Source organism: Salvelinus sp. IW2-2015, unplaced genomic scaffold (genome assembly GCF_002910315.2).
Source record: "Salvelinus sp. IW2-2015 unplaced genomic scaffold, ASM291031v2 Un_scaffold4160, whole genome shotgun sequence".
Classification (NCBI taxonomy): domain Eukaryota; kingdom Metazoa; phylum Chordata; class Actinopteri; order Salmoniformes; family Salmonidae; genus Salvelinus; species Salvelinus sp. IW2-2015.
In genome coordinates, this window is record NW_019945431.1 from 69,345 (window position 1) to 83,044 (window position 13,700).

At 43.0% G+C, this 13,700-nt stretch overlaps 3 long non-coding RNA genes and 1 pseudogene across 4 annotated transcripts; 3 read left to right on the forward strand and 1 right to left on the reverse strand.

Annotated features, from left to right (window-relative positions):
- The first annotated feature begins 690 nt into the window (after positions 1 to 690).
- On the forward strand, positions 691 to 1,364 carry LOC139026229 (uncharacterized). The gene is made up of 2 exons (XR_011477982.1): positions 691 to 1,267; positions 1,317 to 1,364. It is a non-coding gene; the product is annotated as an uncharacterized lncRNA (long non-coding RNA).
- Positions 1,365 to 1,458: 94 nt separating this feature from the next.
- LOC139026228 (uncharacterized) lies at positions 1,459 to 1,846 on the forward strand. Its single transcript, XR_011477981.1, has 3 exons — positions 1,459 to 1,490; positions 1,588 to 1,650; positions 1,763 to 1,846. It is a non-coding gene; the product is annotated as an uncharacterized lncRNA (long non-coding RNA).
- Positions 1,847 to 2,955: 1,109 nt separating this feature from the next.
- Positions 2,956 to 13,486, reverse strand: LOC112076953 (sodium/potassium-transporting ATPase subunit beta-233-like; annotated as a pseudogene).
- Positions 5,716 to 6,126, forward strand: LOC139026230 (uncharacterized). Of its 2 annotated transcripts, none has more exons than XR_011477984.1 (3): positions 5,716 to 5,748; positions 5,862 to 5,976; positions 6,014 to 6,126. It is a non-coding gene; the product is annotated as an uncharacterized lncRNA (long non-coding RNA). The 2 variants fall into 2 exon arrangements; XR_011477983.1 differs by having other exon boundaries at positions 5,862 to 5,938.
- Positions 13,487 to 13,700: the final 214 nt, after the last annotated feature.

Below are 13,700 nucleotides of genomic sequence, written 5' to 3' on the forward strand. Positions count from 1 at the left end.
CCTGTCTAATCCCTCTTGTTATAGACCTGTCTAACTCCTCTGTTATAGACCTGTCTAACTGTTTATAGACTGTCTAACTCCTGTTATAGACCGTCTAACTTTATGACCTCTAACTATTATAGACCTGTCTAACTCCCTTGTTAAGACTGTCTAACTCAAAGACCTGTCTAACTCCCTGTTATAGACCTGCTCTAACTTCCCTCTGTTATAGACTGTCTACTCCCTCTGTTATAGACCTAGTCTAACTTCTGTTATAGACTGTCTAACTCGCTCTGTTATAGACCTGTCTAACCTTGTTTAGACCTGTCTAACTCCCTCGTTATAGACCTGTCCTAACTCCCCCTCTGTTATAGACCTGTCTAACTCCCTCTGTTATAGACCTGTCTAACTCCCTCTGTTATAGACCTGTCTAACTCCCTCTGTTATAGACCTGTCCAACTCCTATCTATCTATCAATGTAATATGTTAGCTACATTAAATATAAACTCGAATTTGAGAAGCCTTTTTCATAGTTAATTCTATGTTAATTTTCCCTTTCAACAGGTCCAATATTTCTTCCAGATTCAGGATGGATAAACTCTTTTTTTTTTTTTTTTTACACCACAAATACAAATATGCACATTCCATTTCTATGAGTATGTATTTAAATAAAAGAGAAATAATTTAAATAAGAGACATTTGACTGCAGGATAAGTTTCTCAATTTATTTGTCTTTAAGGTCTTACCCAGATTTAATTAAATGACAGACGGACTACTGACAATGGTCCGGATGATAAACACAAATTACTTTTACACCAACAAAACCTCCTATTACACAGGGTACTGCATTGCTTCAGATATTCTAACTTTTTGACCAGCGACTTTGGTATCGGATTCATACATTTAGACTTTTTCCTGCTAAAAAAAAAAAAAAAAATGTACAACTGCATAAATATATAATTCTTCCACCGTGAAAATGACTAAAACATTTGTTAGAAAGTTACACCACGTCATGTGATGTCTCCAGCAACAACAAAATGGTTTGTTTTTAAAAGCACTGAGTTGCTGTCAGTGTTTCCATGAAGGAGGAAGGAAGCTAGTCTCCCCTGCCTGCTGCTGGACACACAAAACACAGCTAGTTGTAGACTACAGAGAGAAGAAGAGGAGGAGAAGCATCAAACAGAGAGAAGAGAAGCATCAAACAGAGAGAAGAAGAGGAGAAGCATCAAACAGAGAGAAGAAGAGGAGGTGGAGGAGAAGCATCAAACAGAGAGAAGAAGAGGAGGAGGTGGAGGAGAAGCATCAAACAGAGAGAAGAAGAGGAGGAGGTGGAGGAGAAGCATCAAACAGAGAGAAGAAGAGGAGGAGGTGGAAGGAGCATCAAACAGAGAGAAGAAGAGGGGGAGGTAGAAGGAGCAAGGAGAAAGCCAGTTGAAGCAGAGGAGGAGGAGAAGGCATGAACAGAGAGAGGAGGAGGATGAAGCATTGAACATTAGAGAGGAGGAGGAGAAGCATTGAACAAGAGAGGAGGAGGAAGGAGAAAGCATTGAACAATAGAGGAGGAGGTAGGAGAAGCATTGTTGAACAGAGAAGAGGAGGAGGGAGAAGGCATTGAGCAGAGAGAGAGGAGGAGGAGAAGCATAGGAGAGGGAGGAGGAGAAGCATTGAACGGTAGAGGAGGGAGGAGGAGAAGCATTGAACAGAGGAGAGAGGAGGAGGAGAAGCATCTGAGCAGAGAGAGAGGAGGAGGAGGAGACGGCATCGAACATAGAGAGAGGAGGAGGAGACAGCAGAGGAGGAGAAGCATTGAACATAGAGGAGAGAGGAGGAGAAGCATTGAGCAGAGAGAGGAGGAGGAGAAGCATAGCGAGAGAGGAGGAGAGAAGCATTGAACATAGGGAGAGGGAGGAGCGAGGAAGCATGAGTAGAGAGGAGATGAGAGAACATAGGAACCAGGAGGAGAGGAGAGAAGCATTGAACAGAGAGAGAGGAGGAGACAGATTGAACATAGAGAGAGGAGAGAAGCATTGAACATAAGAGGAGGAGGAGGAGAAGCATTGGGGGAGAGGAGGAGAAGCATGAACAGAGGAGAGGAGGAGGAGAAGCATTGAACAGAGAGAGGAGGAGAGAAGCATTGAACAGAGAGAGGAGGAGAAAGCATTGAACAGAGTAGAGGAGGAGGAGAGCTTGGGAGAGGAGGAGAAGCATGAACAGAGGAGAGGAGGAGGAGAAGCATTGAAACAGAGACAGGAGGAGGAGAAGCATTGAACAAGAGAGGAGGGAGAAGCATTGAACAAGAGGAGGAGGAGAGCATGGGAGCGGAGAGAGGAGAGAAGCATTGACACATAGAGGAGGGAGGAGGAGAGATGGGCATTGAACAAGGGAGAGGAGGAGAGAAGCATTGGAACATGAGAGGAGGAGAAGCATTGAACAAGGAGGGAGGAGGAGAAGGCATGAACAAGGGAGAAGCAGAAGCATCAAAGACATTTCATTAAACTCTCTGTCCCATATTAAAGTTGATCCAAAAAGGGAAAAAAAGTAATGTAGAATAATTCTCCCACAATCAAGTCAGAAAGAAGACAGGAAAAACATTCCAGGAGTGCAGCCATTTGATGACAGACTTAGAGATCAGAGCGTACCTGCCAGTATTTTCAGTTAGTAAGAGTACATTATAACACACAAACACACACAGAACACACAACACCTTGGACCACTAAAGCTTACTGACATAAGACAGCAGAAATTACAACATGGCTTGGAAAGGACCACTTGATGCCACTACTGTACTGACACTCCAAAAATATATAGAAAGCACATTAGGCAGAATACTTAGGGGGACAGACAAAACACTGCTTGCTACAATATCCAGTAGTGGAATTGCAATTTACAGTAAGAGATGAACATGTCCCATGGCTCAAGACTTCTCATTTACAGTAGAATAAGTATGTTGCTATGCTACTCGCCTTCGCTGTAAAAGTACATTCTAACCCTAGACATTATGCAGGAAGCCAGTGTAGTGTACATTCTAACCCTAAGACATTATGCAGGAAGCAGTGTAGTGTACATTCTAACCCTAACATATGCAGGAAGCCAGTGTAGTGTACATTCTAACCTAGACATTATGCAGGAAGCCAGTGTAGTGTACACAGATTGACTGTAGGTCCGTATATATGAAAGTTTGTTCCAAGACTAGTCGTGTTTTAATAATAACTATAATTTTTTTCTCTCTAAATCATCTTGTTTTGAAATGTGGGAAGATAACAGTGCTGTTTTTCATAGCTGAGGTCATGAATTGCGATAGTGAACTTAACGTCAAGCGTCTTGGTAGCGATCTTTCTCGCTGTAGTCAATGTTCGCTCCGACACTTGCACTCGAGACGCAGCTCCTCGTTGAAGTGAGGTTGGTAAACTGAATGGCCACCAGAGGTTGCAGGTACTGGGGCTGCAGCAGCTTGCCATAAGTAGGGGTAGTACTGGGGGGAACCCCATGCCCATGCATGTACTTGATCTCACCAATCTTGCTAGCATCCTCCTCTCTCTGTAGAGAATGACATCACAGTAGTAGCTGGCATTAAAACAGAAACCTGTTGGAATTTTTCCTAAGGTATAACTAGTTCTATATTACAACTGAATCTAGCAGGACTAAAAAACCACATGCAGAGAACAAGCATAGCATTAACCCTGACGAGCGTGATGTAAAGGGAACAACAAGTCCATGATATGGTTGCATCGGAAATGGCACCCTTTTTGACCAGAACCCTATTGGCCCTGGTCAAAAGTAGTGCACTATATAGGGGAAATGGCACCCTTTTGACCAGAACCCTATGTGGCCCTGGTCAAAAGTAGTGGCACTATATAGGGGAAAATGGTGCCATTTTGAACGTAGTCTATATGATCTGCTTCCCATGTGAGGCGTACCTTGTTCTGACAAGTGGATGGGCATGACGTTGGCTCTGGACTCTGCTCTGGCCGGCATCAGGGACAGAGGCGTTGTTGGTTGGAGGCTGAAACAAAACACAGACCATTCAGCATTATCACCTTACCCAGACTGACCAATCAGCATTATCGCCTTACCCAGACTGACCTTCAGCATTATCACCTACCCAGACTGACCAATCAGCATTATCACCTTACCCAGACTGACCAATCAGCATTATCACCTTACCCAGACTGACCAATCAGCATTATCACCTTACCCAGATGACCAATCAGCATTATCGCCTTACCCAGACTGACCATTCAGCATTATCACCTAACCCAGACTGACCAATCAGCATTATCACCTTACCCAGACTGACCAATCAGCATTATCGCCTTACCCAGACTGACCAATCAGCATTATCACCTTACCCAGACTGACCCAGCAGCATTATCACCTTACCCAGACTGACCCACAGCATTATCACCTAACCTAACCCAGACAGACAATCAGCATTATCACCTAACCCGACTGACCAATCAGCATTATTCATATTAACCTAACCCAGACAGACCCATCAGCATTATCATATGAACCTAACCCAGACAGACCAATCAGCATTAACAGCATTATCGTATTAACCTAACCCAGACAGACCCATCAGCATTATCGTATTAACCTAACCCAGACAGACCAATCAGCATTAGCACCTTACCCTACCCTGACCAATAAGCACTGTTGTCATTATCAGGGTATCACCCTGAAACCGTTTCTGTGAAGTGTCCCTCAGTGGTAACCTCTATCACCACACAGTCAAGACTACAGGAAGTAGAATCATGGAGAAACTTCTTCGGTTTAATATATTCATACAGGCTGTGTTTCAGGTCTGGAGGGTCTGTTGATACAGGCTGTGTTTCCTGTTGATACAGGCTGTGTTTCCTGTTGATACAGGCTGTGTTTCCTGTTGATACAGGCTGTGTTCTGGCACATAAGAAACCATGAGATCACAGGATGGTTTAGTTTCAGTTCAGTATACATGGCAACTAAAAGCTGAATTGTGTCTACCACAGGAAATTGAAGGAAACCTAAAATAAATCAATACATGTGATATAGTTAGCTAATCGATGGTTAATCTCCTGTGAGCAGATTCTACGTGTAGACCGAAGAGTCTTCCAGGACTGAATGGGATGCCCGATGTTCGAGCAGCAGTAGATCCGTTTTGGGGGTTTTCGTCACCGGTTACTTAGACGTATCAGGATTGGGCGAAGGCGGTGCTTAAACGGCGGCTTCACCTTGAATGCTTGGTGTGCGCCCACACGAATCATAAAGGGGGGGGAGGGGGCTTTGGCTGAGAGTTTTCTTGTGATGGTAGAGACTTCGTTATTGGCTGAGAGTATAGAGGACTTCGTATTGCTGAGAGTTTCTTGGAGTAGAGACTTCGTTATTGGCTGAGAGTTTCCTTGGATGGTAGAGACTTCGTTATTGGCTGAGAGTTTTCCTTTGGGTGGTAGAGACTTCTTATTGGCTGAGAGTTTCCTTGTTGAGGTGAGACTTCGTTATTGGCTGAGAGTTTCCTGTGATGTAGAGGACTTCGTTATTGCTGAGAGTTTCCTCTTGCGATGGTAGAGACTTCGTTATTGGCTGAGATTTCCTTGCGATGGGTAGAGACTTCGTTATTGGCTGAGAGTTTTCCTGTGAGGGTAGAGCTTCGTTATTGCTGGAGAGTTTCCTTGTGATGGTAGAGACTTCGTTATTGGCTGAGAGTTTCCTGTGGGGTAGAGGACTTCGTTATTGGCTGAGAGTTTCCTGTGAGGTAGAACTTCGTTATTGGCTGAGAGTTTCCTTGTGAGGGTAGAGACTTCGTTATTTTGGCTGAGAGTTTCCTGTGAGGTAGAGACTTCGTTATGGCTGAGAGTTTCCTTTGAGGGTAGAGACTCATTATTGGCTTGAGGTTTCCTTGTGAGGTAGAGACTTCGTTATTGGCTGAGAGTTTCCTTGTGATGGTAGAGACTTCGTTATTGGCTGAGAGTTTCCTTGTAGGGTAGAGACTTCATTATTGGCTGAGAGTTTCCTTGTGAGGTAGAGACTTCGTTATTGCTGAGAGTTTCCTTGTGAGGGTAGAGACTTCGTTATTGGCTGAGAGTTTCCTTGTGAGGGTAGAGACTTCGTTATTGGCTGAGAGTTTCCTTGTGAGGGTAGATACTTCGTTATTGGCTGAGAGTTTCCTTGTGAGGGTAGAACTTCGTTATTGGCTGAGAGTTTCCTTGTGATGGTAGAGGACTTCGTTATTGGCTGAGGAGTTCCTTGTGAGGGTAGAGACTTAATTATTGGCTGAGAGTTTCCTTGTGAGGGTAGAGACTTCGTTATTGGCTGAGAGTTTCCTTGCGATGGTAGAGACTTCGTTATTGGCTGAGAGTTTCCTTGCGATGTAGAGACTTCGATATTGAGAGTTCCAGCAAAAACAACACGTATGGACCCGGAAGTGAATAACTCAGCTGACCAAATTACACAAGACTTTACTTCTATGTTAACCAAGCTTAATCAATGGTATAAACTAGATTAGCCGTGGGGCAGGTGTACATAACCCTTGGCTCTGAAGTTGACGATCCTGTGAGCTTGGCGATCAGGCAGGGTTCCCATCCTTGAAGCCGAAGCTTTCGTCGTGACCTTCCAGACCAGCACAGGGTCCCAGCCAGGTCCGCCTGATGAACCTGCAGACCTTCCTCTCTCCAACGTCACTCTCCAGCTCACCACGTCCCTGTAACGATTCAGGTAATTCTACAGGGCACAGAGAGACACCTATTAGATTCAGCACGTGAGCAGACAATATACACCAGAACAGCATTAACTAAACCCTGACAGGGTACCTTATCACTACACCAGACACAGCATGACTAAACCCTGACAGGGTACCTTATCACTTACACCAAGACACAGATAGACTAAACCCTGACGGGTACCTTATCATTACACCAGACACAGCATAACTAAACCCTGACAAGCGGTACCTTATCATTACACCAGACGCCAGCATAAATAAACCCTGGACAGGTACCTTATCATTACACCACACACATGCTAACCTGACGGGTACCGTATCCCACTACACCAGACACAGCATTACTAACCCTACACCAGACACAGGATATTAAACCCTGACAGGGTACCTTATCATACACAGACACACATAACTAACCCTGACAGGGTACCTTATCACTACACCAGACACAGCTAACTAAACCCTGACAGGTACTTATCACTACACCAGGACACAGCATGGACTAAACCCTGACAGGGTACCTTATCACTACCCAGACACAGCATAAACTAAACCCTGACAGGGTACCTTATCACTTACACCAGACACAGCATGACTAAACCCTACACCAGAACAGCATGACTAAACCCTGACAGGTCCTTATCACTACACCAGACACAGCATGATTAACCCTGACAGAGGTACCTTATCACTACACCAGACACAGCATAAACTAAACCCTGACAGGGTACCGTATCACTACACCAGGACACGCAGCATATAACTAAACCCTGACAGGGTACCTTATCACTACACCAGACACCAGCATGACCTAAAACCCTACACCAGACACAGCATATAAAACCCTGACAGGGTACCTTATTCACTTACACCAGACACACATGACTAAACCCCTGAAGGGTACCTTCTACACTACACCAGGACACAGCAATGACTAACCCTGACAGCGGTACCTTATCACTACACCAAGACACAAGCATAACTAAACCCTTGACAGGGTACCCTTATCACTACACCAAGACACAGCATAACAAACACTGACAGGGACCTTAATCACTACACCAGACACAGCATGACTAAACCCTGACATGGTACCTTATCACTACACCAGACACCCAGGCATATACTAAACCCTGAAGGTACCTTAATCACTCACCAGACACAGCATGACTAAACCCTACACCAGACACAGTCATAACTAAACCCTGACAGGGTACCTTCACACACATATACCTGACAACCTTTTCACTACACCAGGACACCAGCCAATGACTTAAACCCTGACAGGGTACCTTATCACTACCACCAGACACAGCATGTACTAAACCCTGACAGGGTACCTTATCACTACCCAGACACAGCATAACTTAGAACCCTGACAGGGTAACCTTATCACTACACAGACACAGCATAAACTAAACCCTGACAGGTACCTTATTCACTAACACCAGCACAGGCATAACTAAACCCTGACAGGGTTACCTATCACTCACGACACACATACTAACGCAGGTCTTCAACACCAAGCACTAACTAACCCTGGACAGGGTACCTTTATCACTACACCAGACACAGCATAACTAAACCCTGACAGGTTACCTTATCACGATACACCAGACAACAGCAAACTAAACCCTGACAGGGACCTCTATCACTACACCAGACACCAGCATGACAACCCTGACAGGGTACATTAAAAACAGTTAAGTTGTTTACAGTAACACCCTTCAATGTACAGACATTAAACATAATGTCTTAACAATATTAACACCCAACAAAAATTCAATCAATTAGTCAATTATCAATCTGCCATTATATTGCGCAGCATATTCCATGCCCAAGCCATCATACCCATCATTACTATCCCGACCTGAAACCAATGGCACCCTATTTCTGATTTTAGTGCCCTGCGTCAAAAAGTAGATGCCACGATAAAGGGAATACAAGTGCCTTTGGGAACAATTGCAGTATTGCTAAGGTCTACTATTGTCTACTAGTCTGTACTAGTGTCTACTAGTATGTTACTAGTGTTTCTACAGTCTGTACTAGTGTCTACTAGTCTATGTACTAGTGTCTACTAGTTCTGTTACTAGTGTTATAGATCTGCTACTTAGTGGTCTTACTAGCTGTCACTAGTCTGTACTAGTGTCTACTAGTCTGTTACTAGTGTCTACTAGCTGTCCACTTAGTCTGACTAGTGATCTACTGTCTGTACTAGTGTCTACTAGTGTTCTTACTGGTTCTGTACTAGTCTACTAGTGTTTCTACTGGTCTTACTAGTGTATACTAGTGTCTACTGGTCTGTTACTAGGTTATACTAGTGCTACTATGTCACTAGTTCTGTATACTAGTTCTACTTCTTCTCTCTAGTCTGTACTAGTGTCTATAGTCTGTACTAGTGTCACTAGTTTGTACTAGTGTATACTCAGTGTCTCACTAGTGTCTACTAGTCATGTACTATGTCTAACTCGTCATCTACTAGTTTACTGTCACTAGTTGTCTGTACTAGTCTGTACTAGTGTCCACTTAGTGTACTTGTCTAATTCTACTTAGGTACTAGCACTAGTGTCTACTATTGCTATGTGTCGTTACTAGTCTGTACTAGTGTCTACTCTTGTCTCCTTCGTGACTATGTGTCATTTCTGTACTAGTGTCTACTAGTGTACTATGTTACTAGTGTCTACTTAGTTTACTAGGTTACTAGTGTCTACTAGTGTGCTCACTAGCTGTCCATAGTCTACTTCTAGGTACTGTACTAGTGTATAGTCGTGTTAGTGTCTACAGGCTGTACTAGGGGGTCCACTTCCTTAGCTTACTTAGTGTTCTACTAGTGTTATAGCCTGTCATGTTAATAGTCTAGCTAGTCGTACTAGTCTCTACTAGTCTGTTACTAGTGTCTACTTACTGTACATTTCTACTAGGTGTCACTATGTATAGTTGTACTAGTGCGATAGTACTATGTCTACTAGTGTCACCTAGTTCATGCTACTAGGTTCTGTATCTAGCTGTATGTCTAGCTGTCTACATAGTTCTTTTACTATGTGTCTCCAGGTGTTCTAGTACTAGGTGTCTACTAGTGTCTGTACTAGTCTGTACTAGTGTACTAGTCTTCATGTCTACATGTCTACTAGCTGTGACTAGTGTTACTAGTCTGTACTAGCTGTCCACTGTAAGCTTGTACTAGTTGCCTAGCTCTGTACTAGGTCACTGGTCTGTACATTATGATCACTGTCTGTATAGTGTTCACTAGTTACTAGTTTTCTAGTCTTACTATGATTCTAGTGTCCACTAGTGTAATGCTCCTATTTACGGTCTGTACTAGTGTCTAGTGATCACTGTCCGTGTAGATGTCCACAGCACTGTAGTCTGTACTAGTGTTCCGTACGTCTACTAGTCTGTACTATTGTCCTACTAGGTCTGTCTAACTAGGCTGCTACTAGTGCTTTACTAGTGAGCTGCACTAGTGTATCCTAGTCTGCCTAGTGTCTACTAATCTGTTCTAGTGTCTACTAGTCTGTCGAGTGCTAATAGTTCTACTATTCTTAGTCTGCACTAGTCGTTTACTAATTGTACTAGGGTCTACTATGTCTGTACTAGTGTCTACTAGTCTGTACTATTGTCTACTATCTGTACCTAGTGTCTAACTAGTCTGTACTAGTGTCCACTAGTTTTGTACTAGATTATAGTTCAGTGTCTACTATCTGTCTACTAGTGTCTTCTCGTACTAGTGTCTTACTACGTGTCTTATAGCTGTACTTGTGATCTAGTAGTCCCTTACTACCTAGTTGTATAGCTGTATACTAGTGCTCACTAGTGTCTATAGTCTGTACTAGTGTCTCTCTAGTCTTCTACTAGTCTGTACTAGTGCTTACTAGTTGTACTAGTGTCCTACTAGTGTCGTATCTAGTGTCCTACTAGTCTGTTCACTAGTCTGTTACTAGTGTCTACGTAGTGTCAGGTATACTGGTTACGTCCGTTACTAGTGTATTATAGTTCTATAGTTGTCTACTAGCTGTGTGTCTCTCGTTTCTACTGCTCTGACTAGTTTACTAGTGTTACTCACTTTTAGCTCTAGTCTACTGTATCCATAGGTCTGACTACTGTCTACTCGTCTCTACTAGTCTGTACTAGTTCACCTAGTCTGTACTAGTGTTCCACTAGTTTGTACTATGTCATTCTACTAGGTCGTAGTGGTCTAGTGCTATCGTCTCTTGTCTACTAGTCTGTTACTAGTGGCTACTACGTCTTACTTATGTCTTCTAGTTGTACTAGTGCCTCTACTAGTCTTGTGTACTAGTGTCACTAGTTATTACTAGTGTACTAGTGTCTACTAGTCGTGTACTAGTGCTACTTAGTGTCATGGTCTCTACTAGTGTCTTACTTAGTCTTTACTAGTGTCTGTGACTATAGTGTCTTTTATACTAGTGTACTAGTCTGTACTAGTTCTAAGGTCTGTACTAGTGTTACTACTAGTGACATGTCCACTATGTCTGGACTAGTTCATGTCTTTCACTGTCTGTACTAGCGTCGTCTACTAGTCTGTACTAGCTATGCGGTACATTAGTGTCACTATGAGTCTGTACTAGTGCATGCTTACTATGTCTAGTTAGCTATGATCCGTACTAGTGTAGTACTAGTGTTTCACTTAGGTCTGACTAGCCTGCATTACTAGTGTCTACTGTCTTCTACTACAGTTGTTACTAGTGCTCTACTCTAGTCTGTACCTATTGTCACTAGTCTGTATAGTGTATATAGTGTCTATAGTTTCTACTAGCTCTAGTTCTAGTCTTACTCGTGTCTACTAGTTGTACTACTGTTTACTTAGGTCTTAGCTTGTATGTGTCTTACTAGTCTTGTAACTAGTGCCTACTATGTGCTAGTGTACGTAGTTGATATGACTACTGTGTCCACTAGTGCTTGTGCAGTGTCTACTTGGTCTGTACAGTGGTATACTAGTGATCCACTAGTCTGTACTAGTTGTCTTACACGGTCTGTACTCAGTGTCTATCTTGTCTACTAGTCGTGTACTAGTGTCATACTAGTGTCTACATAGTGTTCTACTAGTCTGTACTAGTGCTCTACTAGTGTCCATGTCCGTACTAGTCTGTACTAAGCTGTCTAACTGTCGTACTAGTCTTAGTCTGTACTAGTTCCACTAGTCTGTCACTAGTGATCCACTGCTCTGTAGCTAGTGCCACTAGTCTGTACTAGTGTCCACTAAGTCTGTACTAGTGTCCACTTAGCTGTCACTAGCTGTCTACTAGTGGTCCACTAGTTCTGTACTAGTGTCTACTAGTGTTACTTGGTCTGTACTAGTGATACTAGTGTCCACTAGTTCTGTTATAGTGTCCACTAGTCTGTTCTAGTTGTGTCTGTACTAGTGTTTACCTAATTACTAGTGCTGTCTTACTAGTCTTACTAGTCTATATGTCTACTAGTGGCTGTACTAGTTTCTACTAGGCGATAGTTGTGTCTGCAACTGTGTACTAGGTATGCTAGTCTATAGCTGTTTACTAGTGTCTACTAATTCTTGTTCTAGTGTCTACTAGTCTGTTCAGTGTCTTAATAGTTTCTACTAGTCTGTATAGTCTGCACTAGTGTTTACTATACTGTACTAGTGTCTACTAGTCTTCTGTCTATAGTTGTCTATGTACTAGTGCTTATAGTCTGTACTAGTGTCTACTAGGCTGTACTAGTGTCTACTGGCTGTCTGTTGTAGTCTGCACTTAGTGGTCTACTAGGATGTACTAGTGATCTACTAGGCTGTTACTAAGTGTCTACTTAGCTGTACTTAGTCTGTAGCTAGTGTCTACCTACTGTCTGTACTAGTGGCTGTACTAGTAGTCTACTAGGCTGTTACTAGTGGTCTACTAGTGGTCCACTAGTCTGTACTTAGTGTCTACTATGTCGTTACTGGTCTTACTAGTGTCTCACTAGTCTGTACTAGTGTCTACTAATCTGTATTAGTGTCTATAGTCTGTTCTTAGTGTTTAACTATGTTGTCTACTAGTCTGTACTAGTGTCTACTAGTGCTGCTACTAGTCTGCACTAGTTCTGTTTACTATATGTACTAGTCTTCTACTAGTCGCTGTACTAGTGTCTACCTAGTCTGTACTAGTGTCTATTAGTTTCTACTAGTTTCTACTAGTATGTCTATAGTGTCTACTAGTCTGTACTAGTTGTCTCTACTAGTCTGTTACTAGTGTCTACTACGTCTGTAACTAGTGTAATACTAGTCTGTACTAGTGTCTACTAGTACTGTCTGTGACTAGTGCTAACTAGTCTTTATGTCTTTAGTTTTCTAGTTTTCTACTAGTCGTTGTACTAGTGTTCTACTAGTCTGTACTATTTCTCTAGTCGCTTGTACTAGTGCTCTTATAGTCTGTGCTCTAGTGTCTATGTGTTTACTAGTCGTGTACTAGTGTCTAATAGTCTGTATTAGTGTACTCTAGCTGTACTAGTCTGCCTAGTCGTCTTACTTACCATGTACTAGTGTTCTACTAGTCTTACTAGTGTCTACTAGAGTCTGTACTAGTGCTACTAGTTTCTTACTAGTCTGTACTTGCCTCCACAGTCACGTACTTCATCTGGTCGGTCTGCCTCCCCTCATCGTACATCTCCAGGAACTCCTTGATGCTATTGGTGTACTTCAGATACGTCTCCAACATCGTTGACATTGTAAGAGATCTCAAACTTTTCAGAGCGGTGGGGTGTGGGAAGGATAACCTGTAGGTAGACAACACACTGGGTTAGACCTGTAGGTAGACAACACACTGGGTAGACTTGTAGGTAGACACACACTGGGTCAGCCTGTAGGTGACAACACACTGGTTAGACTGTAGGTAGACAACAACTGGGTTAGACCTGTAGGTTAGACAACACACTGGTTAGACCTGTAGGTAGACAACACACTGGGTTGTAGACCTGTAGGTAGACAACACACTGGGGTTGGACCTGTGGTAGACAACACACTGGGTCGACCTGTAGGTAGACAACACACTGGGTTAGACCTGTAGGTAGCAAC